Genomic DNA, 17917 nt, shown 5'->3' with positions numbered 1-17917 from the left:
TCATTGGCACTGACTTACTGTTGCAGAGGGATTGCTCATACCCTTCCAGAAAGTGCACATAAAAGTCTTGAAGCACTTAGGAATGCTGCAGTCTGCATGCTAACATAGCCACAGCTTTGCTCCTCATTCTGTGAGACACACAGCCCATAAAATACTTACTAGTATTTGCTCTGGTAGGAAGAAAAGCGCATGTCCACATCTAAATAGGGTCACAACATTTCCCTTGCTGAGGCACAACCTCCATGTGAATTGCCCTGAACAGCAAAGCCTCTGCTTTCCTGCACTTGGATCACTCAGCTTCTCCCAGAACTGCTAACCAAGGACCATTTTTTCCCACCCAGTTCACAGGTTACATCCAATGTCCCCAGTCAACTTGCCATCAGCTGCACACTTTCTTCCTTCCTACCAACTGTCTTCTGCAGCACAACAGCCTTGCTCTCCCCTTTTAAAATGGCATACGGAGCGTGGCATATGCCATAAGAGTCCTGGTCATCCCTGTGGATCAAACTTACAGCCAGCCCTAAAGGAAAGCCCACACAGCAAGTAGCAGTGTCCACAGAGTACCAAAATTTCCCACAAAGGATTTGGTTTCCTTGATTCCAGCAGAAAGCACAGACATTGCTTTTGGAAAACAGCTGGTTCACATCCAGCCAGCACCTGGACAGTAATCTACAGGCTGTAAAAAGATTCTGTAGCTATATCCCTGTTTCCTCATATCATAGCGCCAGCCCTGCAAAAATATTTCTGTGAATCCTTGTATCATACAGCTACATTCATTTAAGTTTGTGCATCTCAAACTTGTTTTCAGCTGGGGTCCACAGATCTGAAGGGTTCTGAGACATAATGGATGAACTCAAGAAAGGCTCTGCCACTCCAACAGAACACTCTTAGAAGTTTTGCAACTCCCAAACTACAGATTTTGGTGATGATTTCCATCATCAGGGAAGCAAAGTGAGATCTGCATCAGCATGCATAGATTTCAAAAGTGCAAGTTAACAGTTGCTTCACTTTTTATTGCATGATTTATGGTGCTTTAACTCAAGTCACGGTATATTTAGGGAGACTGCAATTCTGCATAAATAGTCAACTAGCAGGGTTTATTATGTCAGTATACACACACATTTTTGTTAATCTTACGTTGAAAAATATTGAAAAACTATCCCTAGAGAAACAGTGAAATACTGACATCTTCATCTTTTATTATTCTACTCCAAGAAAAACCTTACCTGCGTACCAGTTTCATAGCAAAAAAAAGTTTTTTTTTTTTTTTTTTCTCAGTGACAATTTACTCCTACTGCTTACTGGGATGGAGATCCTAGTTACATCATATATAACATTGTTGCATTTTTCTATAGGTATATAAACATATTAACCTGTGGAATTTCCTAAAATACAGGAGCAAAAGAAAAGGAGCAATATAATTATATTAACTATATTTAAAAAACAAACAAACAAACAAACAAAAAACAAATAAACCACACACACATACACCAAAACAAAACACCAAAACAACAACAACAAACAAACAAAACAAAACAAAAAAGAAAAAAAAAAAGTGTGAATTTGTTTTAATTGAACCAAATCACTCTACCAGCTTATGCCCTAAACAAGGCCATTTTAGGAAATTCTTTCAAATGAAGCCCAACTGGGATGAAGTGCCAAGTATTTTACTGCCAAGCCTGTAAATGCTGGCGACATTATCCTCTTATTTTGCCAGTGTAATAGAGGATCAATTGTAAGATGCTACAGAGGCTCAGCTAATCATTAATTATGGTTTCTGTATTAACTACAAAGGAAAAATAAAAAAAAAGGCACTTGGTAAAACCTTTCTTAGTTCTAAATGTCAAGTTAAACCTTCATGAGGCTGATAAATAGACTGAAGATTCAGTGCTGTTGTCATGATGGCTACATAGTCATCATTGTTGATTACAATAAGTACAGTTTTTATATCTGGGAAAATGTAAGGGGAAGGGCTATGAAATACAGTATCACAAAATGCTCTACTAAACTTCACAGGAGTATTCTAAGACAATTGTTCAAGAAGCTGGATTTGTACAGTATGCAGATTACATGAAATATCATGACTGTAAATCAAAAAAAAAAAAGTCCAAAATTGGATCATAGGTTTGATTATTGAACATACCAGTCCATGTGATTTGAATACATTAATTTTGAGATGTGAACCTATTATAACTTGTATGTGCTTATTGCATCAGGCATTACTTTAACAGTTAAAAAAAAAAAGTCTCCTTTTCTACATAAAAGAGCCTTTTTGTTAAGTTGAATAAAAACTTGAGAAAAAAATAAAAAATCTTCAAATCCCTTGAGAAGAACAATGAAGAAGAAATTATACCTTTTTATTAAGAAACCTTGTATGAAAAAATGAGATTGAGTCTCTGAAGTACAAGTACAACAGCAATAGCAAATTGGCTTTACTTAGTAAGGTAGTGGTTGTCCATCTGCTTTTTCTTTAAGACAGGGTTTTCAAATGTTTTTTCTTGTTGCTTTTGGGCAGAAAAAAACATTCAGATGAAGCCACAAGTGGACATGGTTTCATGATTTTTATTGCCTAGAGTGAAAATACATTTGAGGTTGCGTATCCTGTAAGTATTAGGTCATCCACTGATTTACAGCTTTACTGCTGCAATTTTCTAGACAAAGGAAACCACAACCAGTATCCTTTCCTTTGAAAATGTACTTTACATGTACCTTTCATGACACAATATTTCAACAAAAGAAATGGAGCTTGGTGACTTGAGCCAATATGTTACTTACAGATACTTTATTTTTAATTGTCTTCTGCCTGTATTGCTTACTTTCAGACTACATCCTCTATATGCTTATACAGCTTGGTAATGACTGAAATAGGAATTAAATGGTTTGAGCTTTCTTAAAAGAATCTTTTCTTTTTTAGGGTTTCCCACTGCAAGTAGAGAGCATGATATTACAACTAAAAGGTTTTGCTATGGAAGGCTGTCATGGAATCATAACAAGTTTATCAGTGTTTGGAAACTTGTGTTTTCCACTGATGGCAATGGCTGCTTGTCTGGATTTCTCAGCTGAGCAGTCTCCATAGTTATTTTTCCACCACAGCTAGTAGAGTATGATAGCACTGTCTAAGCTACATGTCTCAGTGAAGCCTGATTGCCTTTTCAGGGCTGGCTAGCTTTGCTTTCTTAACATCTGGAGGGAGTGTTATATGATTTTGACTGCAGTATAAATCAGATTTATTGCAGTTTGCATGTAGTGATTTGCATTTATGTACCAAAGTTTAGATTTGAAGATATTACACAAAATCCCAGTCTGTATCATTAAACAGTTACACTACAGTATTTATTAACCAGTTTTCTACTGAAAACAAGTTTGTTGTATATTCATAAGTTGGAGTCGTACTTCTGGCATATATATATATATTTGTTATAATAATTACAGAATGTTCCAGAAGGGCTATTAAACTTGTATGTTTCCACAATCTGTTTATGTAACACTTATATGTACAGTGTATATCTGCTTTTCAAGGATATTGCAATAGAATGTGCAAATTGTAATCTCTTTAAGGCAATGACTTTTCACTCCAAAAGCATTGCTAGCAGTCAGCAAAGAAAAAACACAGCAAGATACATATAGCTTGTCGTCACAAGGTACATCAGATGTGATCACTGTTACAAGTCTCCTTTCCCTCAAGGAATTTCTTCATTGAATGTCCTGAAGAAAGAAAACCGATTGAATAGTCTTGGTAATTTTCTCTGCAGGGTCAGAAAATGTGCAAATTAGAGGTTGCCAAAGATATTTCACAGGCGCACACACAGACTAAGACCTTGTACTTGTCTTAAAAAAGCCAAAGAGTCTCTAGTCTAGCAAGTAGAGTAGAGACATGTCAAGTGATGAAATCAAATGTGAATGCAAAAGCTTTTCTCTGCTAAAAAAGAACACAGCCTTTAGATGAATATTAGCAAACCCTACTATGTCATATTGCTTCAATCAGCATCTCTCTGGGAAATAAGAATACATTAGTTCAGGTCAATATCTGCACTCCCATCAGAAAAAATTACCTAACTGTGTTTGTCTGGTAATGATAATGACATTGCTAGCCTCCAGGGAGTTGACGTCACACAACTAAGCAACTCAGGAAGAGCAGAATACATAAATGAACCAGCAAAGACCTACACAGCTATGGACTGATTCAACTGATGGGTGTTGCACTAACGCTGCCATGCAAAAATCCAAATGTGCTTCAAGCTTCAAGATAAGAAAATAGGTAAATATCAAATGAGTGTTTTAGATATATAACCAGTATTAAGTGACCCATTTGAAAGGAAACACTCAAAGAACAGAAACGTGTCTGAATCAAACCTACTGTGCTCCCTTCATTCTCAGATGTACATGTGTGAATGGTGTATCTACATTTGTGATGGTTAATGTTCCTTTCCACTGTAAATAATGGAAATCCTCTGCCTCACCTCTTCTGCTGTCAATCTCTCTCTACCTCTCTACTTATGCACCTGCCTAGCTAGTAATGAATATGTGCAGGTCTTCCAAATACAGCTACGAAAAGGGAACTAAATGTCAAAGCCTGTGAGTAAAGTGTGCCAACTATATTGTTAGCATGAAGGTAAAGGTGGCATGTGATTTTTTTTTCCCATTAAATAAAGAATGAATATGCACTGTTTGTTTTATAAGAAAGGAACAGTGAGCTTATCAGTGTGATTACAGGGGTTAAGGTAGGAGGATTTTTTCATGTTTGTTCAAGGGTTTACATGAAGCTAATTCTCTCTGTGTTTTGCATTTATTTAATTAAAAGAGAGGCTCAGTCAATATTGCTGTAGCAAAGCCAAGGCATGTCTGAACTCATTAAAGTGTGTTTTATACATTGACAGTGATGAAAGACCTGCTGCTGGTGCTGCTGCAAGTCCATTTAGTTTTTATTTGACATCATGTTACTTTGCCTGTGCTGTCAAAGCCTGTATATGAAGTAGAATACTATGAAAAAAAAAGAGTACATCTGAAAAGGAACCAGGGATTTCTCAGGTGCTACACAGACTCTACCTCATTTGCCTATACTGTTGCCTGGCTTTCAGTACAGAAGGCTTGGGCAATCTGCTTTTAGCCCCCTTGGCTCGCTTAACCATCTCAAAATGGTGTCTGTTCTCCCTCCACAGTCTCCTCCAAATAGCTGCATGTGGGAGGAGATACCTGCAATACAGCTTCTTCTACCCGCAATCCACCTCACATATGTTTGAGATGGGAAAAAGTGGGGCAGTTGCAAGCATCCTAACTCATCTTCAACTTGTGAAAGGAATTAGCTGTGCTGAAGCTAAACTTCTGCTGTGGATGATTTTCAGCCCACTGGACTGCCAGGAAGAACTGCCGTTGGTGGATGCTGCTTACCTAATATCTTGATTGTGTAGTCAAGTTTTTGTAGGGCATTCATAAAGGCTGACTTAGCCCACTCAGGCTCATGTCTCCAGACTGTCTCTATAGCCAGGGCAAAGGCAGTAGAGCATGCAGGAGCATCACAGGATTCTGGTTCTTTCCCCTGGCTGCAGAGGTGATTAGCCTCACTGGGTTGAAGTTAGATTCCATGAAAACTCTTTTAGTTGGACTTTTATCAAAATGACTGCTTCAGGGTTGAGCAGATTAAATTCCTATAGCTGCATTTTGACATGCTGTTTTGCTTTATTTCTCTCTGCACAGTGCTGCTTAAGCACTGCCCAGAATTTTTAGAAGCTTCAGATCTGGTGTGATTCATCCATTTTGAACAGCTTTTCAATGTTAGCCAGAGAAGATCTATTTTATTCCCTCTTTCTACCTCAAAATTAGATGAAAAGGTCTGTCTGTGATCATCATCTGTTTGTTCATCAGCTCCCTTTAATGACTTCCGAACACATTGGTCATTTTCATTCCCATTTACAAGACAGTAGAAGTCTCAAAAATGTTAGTTCACTCAAAAACAAAACAAAACAAAACAAAATAACAACACTAACAACAAACAACAGCAACATCAAACAGCAGAGGAAAAGCTGAGGGAGTGGGGTTTAGTGGGGTTAGCCTGGAGAAGAGTGCACCAAAAGTGACAAGACAGCATCTCTCTGGTGCCCACAAGGAGGCCATCAAAGAGCCAAACTCTTTACAGTGATGTATAGCAGAAAGACAAGGGGAGTAACCTGAATGGGAGAGCTTCACTTGTGATATTGAGGAGCTGTTTCCTGAGGAAGACAGTCAAGTAGCAGAACAAAGGCCCAGAGCAGTTCTGCATTCATGGGAGGTTTTAACAACCTGAATGAAGCCCAGAACAGCTTGGTGTGACCCTGAGGTGACGCTGCTCTAAGCAAGAGGTTGCATTAGAGGCCTTCTGAGGTCCCTTCCAGCCTGGATTATTTTGTGATTCTGAATTTTATCCATAGAGGGTGTTAAGCACTGTTAAATTTAAGCATTAGTGCCTAACCAAATCCAAGATGAGAACTCATAATATTTTTTTCATGATATGCAAGAGGAAATATTTAAAGATTGATATATCTATCTATGTATCTATCTAAGAAAATCAACTACATAACTACATCAAATTATAAATTTATATACAATAACCTGGAGAAGTAAAGAGATGGTATTTGAATGTTGTGCCCATATGAATCTCAGCACTCAGAAGTGTTTTTAGATCCATTTTTGCAATGGTGTTCTGGGATTCAAGATCCTTGCCTTCAGCATTGTCTCCATATGATTACTTTCTGCTTGCCAGTGTTAGTCTTAGCTAGAGATGATTTATAGTCTCTTGACAGGTAGCTGCTGAGTCCAACACGTTTTGATGACAGAAATCCCTACCAGCTTCACCAAGACCATGATTTCATCCTGTGTGCCCAGATAGGGGAAGCCCAAACCCTGCTGCTGGCACTAAGCCACAATAACAACAGCAATATCATCCAAACACCAAAAGAAAAGATTGTGCATGATACCTGTAACTTTAACAAAAGAAGCAGTAACATGATTCTGCATCTAGTATCAGGCCCTGCTGTGGTCTCAGTTCCATTTCATCTGCCAGCTCTTTCCTCAAAGGGCACATTTTGACTGAAGAGGAATCAATTCCTCTGATTTGAACTTGGTAAAATGTTTCCCTTGAGGCACAGTCTGGCCTTCAGACTGACCTGACATGGTCACTCTTCTGTATGCTAGAGATCCACTCTAGCATATGTGTTCACAACAAAGTGAGGATTTCCAGGGCTGCTCCAGAATTCTTGTTCTGGCAGAAAAAGCCATCAGAGGCTTGCCCATAATGCTACGCTGACAGAGCTACACTATATGCAGGACATGAGGCTGCTTTGCCCAGTGAGGTTGATCCCATGCTTTGTAGATATACTCATAGAATCCTAGAATATTATGAGTTGAAAGGGACCCACAGGGATCATTGTGTCTAACTCCTGGCTCCACACAGGACCACCCAAAAATTAAACCAAGATGAAAGCTGCGATGAGGTCTCCCCTCAGTCTCCCCTTGTCTAAGCTGAACAAACCAAGTATTCTCAGCTGCTTCTCATATGTCTTGCCCAATAGACCCTTCACTTCTTCACAGCCTTCCTTTGGACTCTCTCTAATAGTTTTATGTCCTTATACTGCAGTGCACCAAATTGCACATAGTACAGAGCAGAGCAGGAAAATCCTTTCTCATGACCACCTAGCAATATTGTCCTTGATGCACCCAGGGTATGGTTGGACCTTTTGTCTGCCAGGAACACTGTTGACACATATTCACATGTCTGTTTATAAGTGCTAAAACTGTTTTAATAGAATGGACAAGCAAGCATTTCATATCTTGGTAATAAATTAAGAAAAATCATTTATTATTATTATTATTTTTTAAATACTCATCCAAAAAGATGGGTGCTTAGTCCATATTGCTTTCCAACTACATTCACATCACAAAATTGTTCTTACTTGAAATATTTATGGTACTTAGTAATTTTTTTGTGTTATATTTTTTTTTCCTCAAAAAATATCGTTTAGAATTAAGAAAAGGAAATTTATATCTAAATGAGGTATTTTTATGAAGTTTTTATTTTAAAGCATCTGCTTATATCTTTTGGCAAAGATTTGTACAAACTAACTGCAGAAAACAAAAAAAGCTATTTAATATTTTATTTTAATGTAACATTATATTTGAATGATTATTTGGATGGCTTTCCTATGCTACCCCATGTAGCACATACATGCATGTCGAATACCTTCATTACAATCAGTCTTGAGAAAAATTTGGTGTGCCTCAAGCAAAAACTTAAAAAAATATATATAAAAAAAGTTGAAACAAGCAATCTAGTCACAGTTTATCTACAGATAGGCACACATGCTTCACATTCCTACTGACATGTATTTATCTTTTTCCTGATGACTCCTTTTCTTTCTGATTCTTCATGTTGGTTATTGTTGTTTTCATTATATTTTTTTCTATTTTTATCCTACATTTACTAAGTGATTTATAACCAAAATCATGATCTCTGGCCTGAACAATTTGCATGTTGATTAGACTAATGTGCCACAGGATACTGATGTACTTCACTGATTTCTACAATAAAACCCAAAATGATTCATTGTGTAACAATTCCTTCAGGTCATTAGATTACTGTGGCAGGTGCTCTTTTATCTGCAAAATCTAACAAAAAATAGTTTCCTGCAATATGAGATTGTAATGATGGGAAAATTATAATGTTTGCAATATTTCTGCAAAATATGTCAGCTACTTTATTTCCATGGGTTGGACAAGAAAATGAAGAACCCATAGAAGAATGTACTGGTTTTGAGAAAAGCGGAAAAAGATGCTTCTGAAGAATTTGATATAGAGTTGATGTTATGTATATTCTAAATACAGTGTTAGCCTAATGTTATTCTGGAAGTTAATAATATTACTGTTAATGGAGTCAAACTCAAAATATTGGTGATAGAAAGAAAAGAAGAAATGCTTTCACTAGATTTCTGTTTTCTAATATCTGCCTGTGCATAGAGATCTCTGTACTACACACATCTATATACTCACGTAGAGTACATGGTGGAATAGATCTATTAATGGAAAAGGCAATAGATATTTGCCCACATCATATGTCTAAAACTTAGAAGATACAACAGAAAGGAAAATATACTTTCCAGGCTGACCTCCTGAGCCCATCACCATGGTATCTCAATATGTTCACAAGAACATTAATTGCTGTGCCTGTTCTTTCTCACACACAGCTCTTTTTAACTCTCCTTTCTTTTCCTGTGCAAGACTTAGGAGATGGAACTGCATTAATTTCTAAATATTTTTATAGAGTGGCTGGGGGTATTTGGTTTGTTCAACTTGAAGAGGAGACTGAGGGGCAACCTCATCATGATTTAGAGCCTCCTCATGAGAGGGAATGAAGTGGCCAGCACTGATCTCTTTGCTCTGGATCTAAGCAACAGGACCTGAGGGAACAGCTTGGAGCTGTGACTGGGGAGGATCAGGCTGAGTGTTGGGAAAAGGTTCTTCACCAAGAGTGTGTTGGGCACTGGAACAGGCTCCCCAAGGAAGTGGTCACAAAACCAAGCCTGATGGAGTCCAAGGAGCATTTGAACAGTCTCAGTTGTTCACATATGGCTTGATTTTGAGTGGTCCTGTGTGGAGCCAGGAGTTGGACTTGATGATCCTTGTGGGTCCCTTCCAAATAAGGTTATTGTGTGGTCCTACGATTTTAGAATATGTAATGCAGTTTTCTTAATGAGTCACATAAAGAAAAGACAGATTTCATTTTGTCTGTGGGGTAGCTTAGTTCTTGTGAGGCTGTGTTTCATAGTCTTTCAGAGATTTACAAGGAAACATGAAATTGGACAAAACAAGGACCTTCAGGATCTGAGCATCATTGCCATTGGGGAAATTAAAATCTGTTTATGGAAACCAGATTTTGCAATGTTTCCTCTGTTATATCCATAATGTCATAGCAGAATTAGAGTATGCTCAGTTCTGACAAGAACCTGGGAAGACCTGTAACGCGTCCTTAACCCAGTGTTAACCACACGGGTTTCTCTCTGAAGTGTAGCAAGCTGAAGTGCATGTGCTTCCAGTGTCCCAGATGGTTCTTGTACAATCCCTATAACTTTCAGACTTCTATTTCCTTCCTGCTTTTCCTTCCAAAATGCCACTGACTATGAATAACTTAATTTGCTTGCCAGAGCTCTCTATCACTTTCTCCAGCCTTAAGAAAGTAACTTTCTAACACTGTGTTTCAATGTCTTCTGGCAGAATATTTTCCATCTGCTTTTTAGATGTGTGAGTGTGGGAGGGGCAGAGGAGGCTGGGATAGCGGGGGTGGTGTCAAGGAAAGACGCCAAGACATACTGCTCTCACTGAGATGATCTACTGCTTCCTTTCTGTTTCCACACAGCTTGATACACTGCTCGCGCTTCCCTTAGGTGTGGCTGCTGTTCCTCATATTTCCCCGAGGTAAGGATAAAAAAAAAAAAAAAGAGAGAAGAAGAAAGTGAATTCCTCTATAGATAACTTTCAGAATCTGTAGAGATCAAAACAGTTTGTGAAATACAGCTTTTATACAGTTATTCTGGGCTTTTCTTTGAACCTTGTAATGTAACTAACATGAAAAGTGTTTGAAGTAAGAGCACTGCTCTGAGTGGACAGAGAGAGCTGGACAAGAACATGGATACCCAGAAGGAAGTGGCGCTGGACACCATCCCTATCAAAGTAGATAACTTGCAACGTCATTCTGTGAACAGGGAGTACAAGGAGTTTTCTGGTTATCACAAAAGGAAAATAAAATAAGCAGTGACTGTTTTACAAGATACAAAGAGGAACAACATAAGTTTATCTGCCATGTGGATTTTAATGATTCGTCTTCAGTGAAGATACACATACTACAAGAAGTTTTTCTCCATTTGGACTGGGATTCATAAAGCTGATAAATCTTCCCTTAACTCTAGACATGTCTTTGGAGTGATTTTCTGGAATGTTATATAAGTAATAAGAAGTTGTAAGAGATATCCTGAAGTATCCTTTAAGATCACATTGTAATAGTTATGTAAGAAGAGCAGCTACTTTGATTAGCTTGTGAAGTTCAAGAAATATGACAGCAGGCATTATGCTTAGCATGGAACATATTAATGGTGGATTAAATAATACAGTACCCTCTTGGGAAACACCAGTCAGGCAGTGTGTTGCTTGCGGCTGTACCTGATGTGGTGCACCCCATCACATTCAACCACGAGTACTAAGCTAGGCTGTGCATGGCCTTTATGTAAACAGGGACCACTCAGACATCCCACCCACACTTTCCACAAAACAAGGAACTGAATTTGTTCTGTGGAGCACTGTTAGATCATGGAAACTGAATGAAAAAAAGCTTTATGCAGCTCTGATGTTGACGCATAGCAAGGAAAATGGTTAATGATTGGTCAGTTTCCTTTGAAATCTTATGCATTTATTCCTTCTGAGTTCTATTAAACCCAGTAATGTTTCATCCAAGTTTTATAGTTTCTCAGTGGATAACTGGCTATTAAACATAGTAGTGTTTTATCCAGACTACCTATTTTCTTTAGTAGATTTCTTTAGCCTATCTGTATGACTGACAGGGAATTGGATAAGAATCTCCAGTTCTTGGAAGATGTAATGTAAAATTATCTCACTGAGATGTTCATGGAATAAAAGCCTGATTTTTTTTTCTTTTTTTTTTTTTTTTTCTTTGTAGGAATCATTAAGGCTGAATTAACATGTTTTACCATTACAAAGTAGTGAATTTATTTGCTGATATCTATTTGTTAATGTTATACAGTGGTTATTTTAAAGCTTTTCTTACTCTGTAGTCTTAACTGTGTTTGACTTGAAAATCTACATACAGCTGACTAATTAATTTATCCTTTGTCAAAGTTAGGAAACACTTTGAATAGCAATTCACAAGAACTTCATGCACTGCTTAAGTTAGATTGTTGCTCCATGTACCTTGCAGTGTGTACAAGACAAAGGCAGAATCTACAGCTTTGTTCTATTTTGCATTAAATTGTAGGGTTCTTTTTTTTTTCTTTCTTTTTTTTTCTTTTTGAGCATACGCCACCAAGCATGCTAATGAACCAGTCAAAGAATCAGCTGTACTAACAGTTAATGAGAATTCAAAGAGATTTATTTAGCCTAGCATCATCATTTCAGTGAAGATTCAAAGAGGATTAATTTGATTTATGTCAAAATGGAGGAATCTTTATATAATATGCAGTCAAACTCTCATGAATATATTTATGCAGACTCACAGGATTCTTCAAATTCATGTATAAAAGGCTATGGAAGAAGAAGACAATATTTATTTATATGCAAATTATTCTTTTTGTGTAGAAAATCTATTTCAGATTTCAGATGTGTTTATATCTCTCCTCTGCAATGCTTGAGAACTTACAGGATAAAATTTGGAGCTGCTGAAATAATTAAGTTTTATATTTGATTTTAATGGGCTACAGAATTCATCTACAAAAGCTGATGGGTAGACATCACTGAGAAAAACTGTACAACATAATACTTAAGGGCAGTCTACCATACCTCAGATCAGCTTTTCTTTCTGGGATACATATCACATACACATAGTACACAAGTGTAGCAAAAACATTTCATCTGCTCTCTTTTGGAGAAGCTGCAGGACTCACATCTTTCTCATACCCAAGTAAAAATCTCACACTAACACCATTACACTGCACCAAAACCTCATGTACAACTATAGGATATATGGAAAAGATAGATGATTCCAGCATCAGCAGGATTTGTAAACACGTTACTGTTCCTCAAACACCATATCATTACCATTTCCAGGAACTGTGCATGGCATCCTGAAGTGGCTTTTCATATGCCATTTCCATTGTCCTTCATGCTCTACTGCTTTCATACAATGATCCTGCATCATACATGATGATACTGTGAGTCACGGATGGCTTTAACACAAAAAAACTTGTGTTAAACAATTTTCTTCATGTATACATCGAAATCCAAATTATTCATGAGTAACTCTACTTTTGTTAGACAACTTGTGATACCTAAAGTCCAAATCCATAAGATTATTCATGCATAGCCAGAAAAGAAAGAAAATATAGTATGCAGTATCAAGTGGCCTGAACAGCTCTTACAACGTCCTTCTCCTTCATTTTAATATTTTTTAAATTTTATTTTATTTTATTTTGCTTTGTTTTGTTTTGTTTTAATTTGTTGTCTAATAGGGTTTTTTAAGCAATGAGGAAAATTATGTCCAATGTACATGAATGCAGTCTTTTGTCTTGTCTGGAGCTCTTTCCAAGGCTTTAGGTGTGTTTATTACTGGCAGTAAATGTTAGTCGAAGACCATCCATGAGAAGCAAAAGTGCTTTACTAGATCCATGTGGCTACTGGTAGCTAATGTTAACATTCATAATAACCAAAATTTTCAACTGATACGTACTTTGTTGAATAATGTGAGGGAAGTGATAGATCTAGATTTGTTTTGCACCAAAATGGATTTTTCTCACTTCACAGCACAGGGATATATATATTTATTTAATTTCAGTATTCTTTCATGGTCAATAACAACATTCTTAGAAATATTTTCTCTCTGAAATGACTCTCAGATTTTCTGAGTATAAATAATGTTCTCTGTCAGACATCATGTTCAGCACATATTAATAATGTCATGCTTTAGTGATAGGGACTTAATGTGATGCATTGTCCAACCTACTATATGGGTCATGCACATAAATATTTAAACATTCAGAATGAAATTTTAGCTTTGGCATTGCCTTGAAAAAGTGAAGTAGGGAAAATCATCCCTTTTAAACCAATGGTAATTTTAAATACTCACACGTATATGCTTACTACATTATCAAAATAAAGATATGCAGAGTGATGCAGCATTTTTGGCCACAGAACTGTAAAAGAACAGTGAGCACACAAAAAGTATGCAAAAAGACATTCTGCGACACGTCAGTGGCAGTAAAGTCTGCTGAGCTACAGCCAGTTCAAAATCCCATCAGAAAATTCTGGAAAAAAAAAGAAAGAAAAAGGAGAGATGTTTTTAGCAAAATAATATCTATTTCTCACTAAACCAAAACTGAATCTGAAAAACACTGGTAGAAAATTCAATAACTCCATCAGGATGGATAAAGTCTGGTTTCCCACTGATTTGTGTTCTCTGATCTTCATATCCTACTCAGCAGCATTTGGCCCATAAGGCCAACGGCATCCTGGCCTGCATCAGAAATAGTGTGGCCAGCAGGATGAGGGAAGTGGTTGTCCCATTGTATGTGGCACTGGTGAGACTGCACCTTGAATATTTTGTTCAATTTTGGGCTTCTTACTGCAAGGAGGATATTGAATTGCTTGAGTGTGTGCAGAGTAGAGCAACAAATCTGGTAAAGGGACTAGAAACCTAGAGTTACGAAGAGTGACTAAGGGAACTGGACCTGTTTAGTCTGGAGAAAAATAGGCTGAGGGGAGACCCCATCGCTGTCTATAGCTACTGGAAAGGAGGTTGCAGTGAGGAGGGTGTCATTCTTTTTTCTCAACTGACAAGAGATAAGATGTGAGGATACAGTCCCAAGTTGCATCAGGTGAGGATTAGATTGGCTATTGGGAAGGGTTTCTTCATGGTGTGTTTGTGCATGCATGTGATCAAGCATTAGAACAGGCTGCGTAGGGAAGGGGTGGAGTCCGTGACCCTGCGTGTACTTAAATGTGTGGAAATGGCACTAAGGGATATGGTTTAGGGATGGGACTTGGTAGGTCAGGTTGATGGCTTGGCTTGATAATCTTGAAAACTTTTTCTGAAATAGATAATTTTATGCTTCTATGATTTTATGATATTTCTCCACATCAGCAAGCCTCTTTTCTGATAGCTCTCCTCCTTCCTTGTCCCAGGGTTCCTGAATGAGTGTTTTGGAACTGCTGATCCTTGGAGGCTACCGACAGTCCACAGAAATCCAGATGTTTGTCAATAAAGAAAAAAAAATCCCCAAAGACATGCAAACAGTCATAGAAAGCTGGAAAAATGGAAACAGTTAATTAAAATTTAGAGCTGATCCCAGTTTCAGCTTGATGGTAAGTGAAAAATGATCTTTAGCAGTCCTGCACAAGATATTTTCTGTAATGGCTAGGCAAACCTTGAATTAAAACTAGCTGAGAAATAATATCCTAGCCATAACAATTTCTTGACATGTTGTTTATCTGTCATATTAGGCAAGAGATCTGCCTGCTGTGGTAGGTTTAGACCTGCCCACAAACTGGCTGACTATCTAGCAAAGAAGAGCTGATAGGTGTTTCAGCAGGGAAAGTTTATTGCCTGTGGCTGAGACCATGCTTCACCCTCACCAGTCTGAGTACCCCTCTCTTCTGTAGACATCAGTTTTTAGAAAACTTAGAGGAACATGTTATCTTTTAGACCTTTTTTTTTTTATTATTTTTTTTTTTTTGTCATCTTGCAACTGGCTAACTAATTAGGCAATTATTAGCTGGTACTGATAGATGAATTCAAAGGCGTGATTTACTAAAAAGAAATAATAATAATAAAAAAAATCTCAGAATTATAGCAATGTTCCAGGTGCCAATTTCAGCATGACCTTAATTAAAGGCTTACTTTGGTGTGTAGCATATGCATACTAAGCAATCAGATCCTTTTAATGTGAAGAAAAGAAGTCTACATTTAATTTCAATGAAACAGGAAAAATTAAAATCTGTGTTAATGAGAGTTAATGTTGTCTTGGTCTAAACATTGACTGTTACTGCAAAATGCAGGTTCTGTGTTCAATCAGTTGTGCTAAGATAAATCTGTTACATAATGTCAGGTCATGTGATTGTGATGCCATTAAATGTGATAGGTTATAAAATCAGCTCTGAACAAAAATCCATTACAGTTTCCCATTCTTGCCTTGACAAAGAATATAATCTTTGTAGTGGTCTGCATTATCTTTCATCTGAACATATGGTGATATTATTTTCCCTGTTAAAAGAATGAATGTACTCTTCTTTGATCCAGATTGTAATTCTAAACAGCAGTCATCTATATTCCATTATGTTATAATGTGTATATATTACAGATATAGAAAAATTAATTTTAGGCTATACAGCTTGCAGTCAGTAGGATGGAAGCAGTATGAGTCTCAGCGCAAACTAACCACTTATATACTTTGCTTTTTCAGCTTTTAATCTGTCATTGAACCCAACATTTTCCCTGTCACTTGTATCTGAATTAGCTAGTATAAAGCTAACGCAAGGTATTTCCTGTGACACATAATGCAAGAGCATTTTAATCAGTAAAATATAGGATGTAACCCCCCCAAAGTTTGTGTCTTATCTTTCTGGAGAAAGTTAAATATGGGAACAAATATCTTGACAAATCAGACAGTATTACAACTGTTTAACAAAATGAATTCTCTTTTATTTCAGCTTTTTCACTACTGTATGAGAGAAGTGGCAGGGTTCCCTCATATATACCATCTATACCATCTATGCTTTAGATGGTATAGATGAGATCCATATCCTACAAGACAAGAAACAAATGTTACATAACTGAGATCATATCCTCCCTAGAGTGACTTAACAGAATCACATCAGTTTCCAGAAGCCTGAATATAAAAAGATTTAAATAAAACATTTATTTATTTTTCTAGAAGAAGGAGAGAAAAAAATCATTGCATAAAAACAAACAAGCAGACAAACAAACAAACAAAAACAAAACACAGGACTGTATTAAAGACATTGGAAATTTTTGAGGCAACTTACCTTATTGACATAGCTTTTGAAGCATCAGATGTAGGAAGTTTCTACAGTTTCTTTTGGAAAACAGGTAACCCAAAAATAAATAATAATAAACATTCTTAAATCAACCTTGAGCTCAAGCTTTTTCAATAGCTATTCACAGCGGAATTCTGAATATTTTTTGGTGATGTTCAATGAAAGGAGTTATATTCTTCTCTAAGAATGTATGTCATAGAATGCTTATGGAATATTTAACATGACCCTGTGCCATATAAGTAAACTGTAGAAAGAATAATATATAAATTACCAGGAGAGAACATTCATCCACTTATTTCTCTCTTTAATTTCCTTTTATCATATACTGTGGATAGTATCAAGTTCTGATTTGCTATATTTATAATCTAATCTTTTTCTAGAAGTAAAAGATGAGACATGAGTAATGTTCTAGGTATGGAGATTTGCTAAGCAAATTATCTGTAAGGCTTCACACATAATAATATTCCTTTGACTTTTAGACTGTGGCCCCACTTTTAAAATGTGTGTGCTGCACATGGAAATACTTCATAACTCTTTGGAAGTGAAATGAAAATATATTTTAAGATTTGAAAATGTCAGGAATTTATTATTTATTTATTTATTTATTTTCTCAATTAATGCAAAGGAAAAGATTCACAGCTAAAAAGTGAAGGTTTTGTATCATTAAGTGATGCATGGAATAGGAAATCAGATGTGTAATATGAACCTTTAGATACCAACTGATCTCTCTGAAGGGACTAGAAAACAACATGAATCACAGGTTACCTGGGCTGTATTTTCAGTGAATGCATTACTCCCTACTCTAGGAATTCTGTTCGTGTCTGTGGTGTTCAGGAAATCATTTATACTCCACTCTCACCTCATCCACTTATTGATGAGAAATTTAATCTGGAGAAAGAATGTAATTCACCCATTCTGAGTGGTATTACATTCCCTCATGTCTGGTTAGCATGTCTTGCTCAAAAGCACAAAGATAGCTCAATTAATTTAAACTTACAAAATACTCTGCCCCATTCCTTACAGACAGTCCAGACAAGTAAGGCAGATGTAATTGTTTTGCTCTCATGTGAGGTCTGCTTCCTTGGTTCATCTGGAGTCATATTTAATAAAACCTGGGTTATTTTGGGGGTTTTATATGACTGGTGGTGGTCTCACTTCCTTGAACTCTGCTAGAGAG

The 17917-nt window shown here is 36.9% G+C and overlaps 1 long non-coding RNA gene across 5 annotated transcripts in view; it reads left to right on the top strand.

The window, feature by feature from the left end:
• The window catches only part of LOC106018801 (uncharacterized), a 112820-nt gene that overhangs the window by 52579 nt on the left and 42324 nt on the right, over positions 1-17917 (top strand). For all 5 annotated transcript variants that reach the window (XR_005269640.2, XR_011808706.1, XR_011808697.1 and 2 more), the window contains 2 exons: positions 10382-10440; positions 14869-15048. This is a non-coding gene — a long non-coding RNA (uncharacterized lncRNA). The remainder of the gene's footprint in view (positions 1-10381; positions 10441-14868; positions 15049-17917) is intronic.

This window comes from Anas platyrhynchos, chromosome 1 (genome assembly GCF_047663525.1).
Source record: "Anas platyrhynchos isolate ZD024472 breed Pekin duck chromosome 1, IASCAAS_PekinDuck_T2T, whole genome shotgun sequence".
NCBI classification, from domain to species: domain Eukaryota; kingdom Metazoa; phylum Chordata; class Aves; order Anseriformes; family Anatidae; genus Anas; species Anas platyrhynchos.
This window is presented reverse-complemented; position numbering and strand designations above follow the sequence as displayed.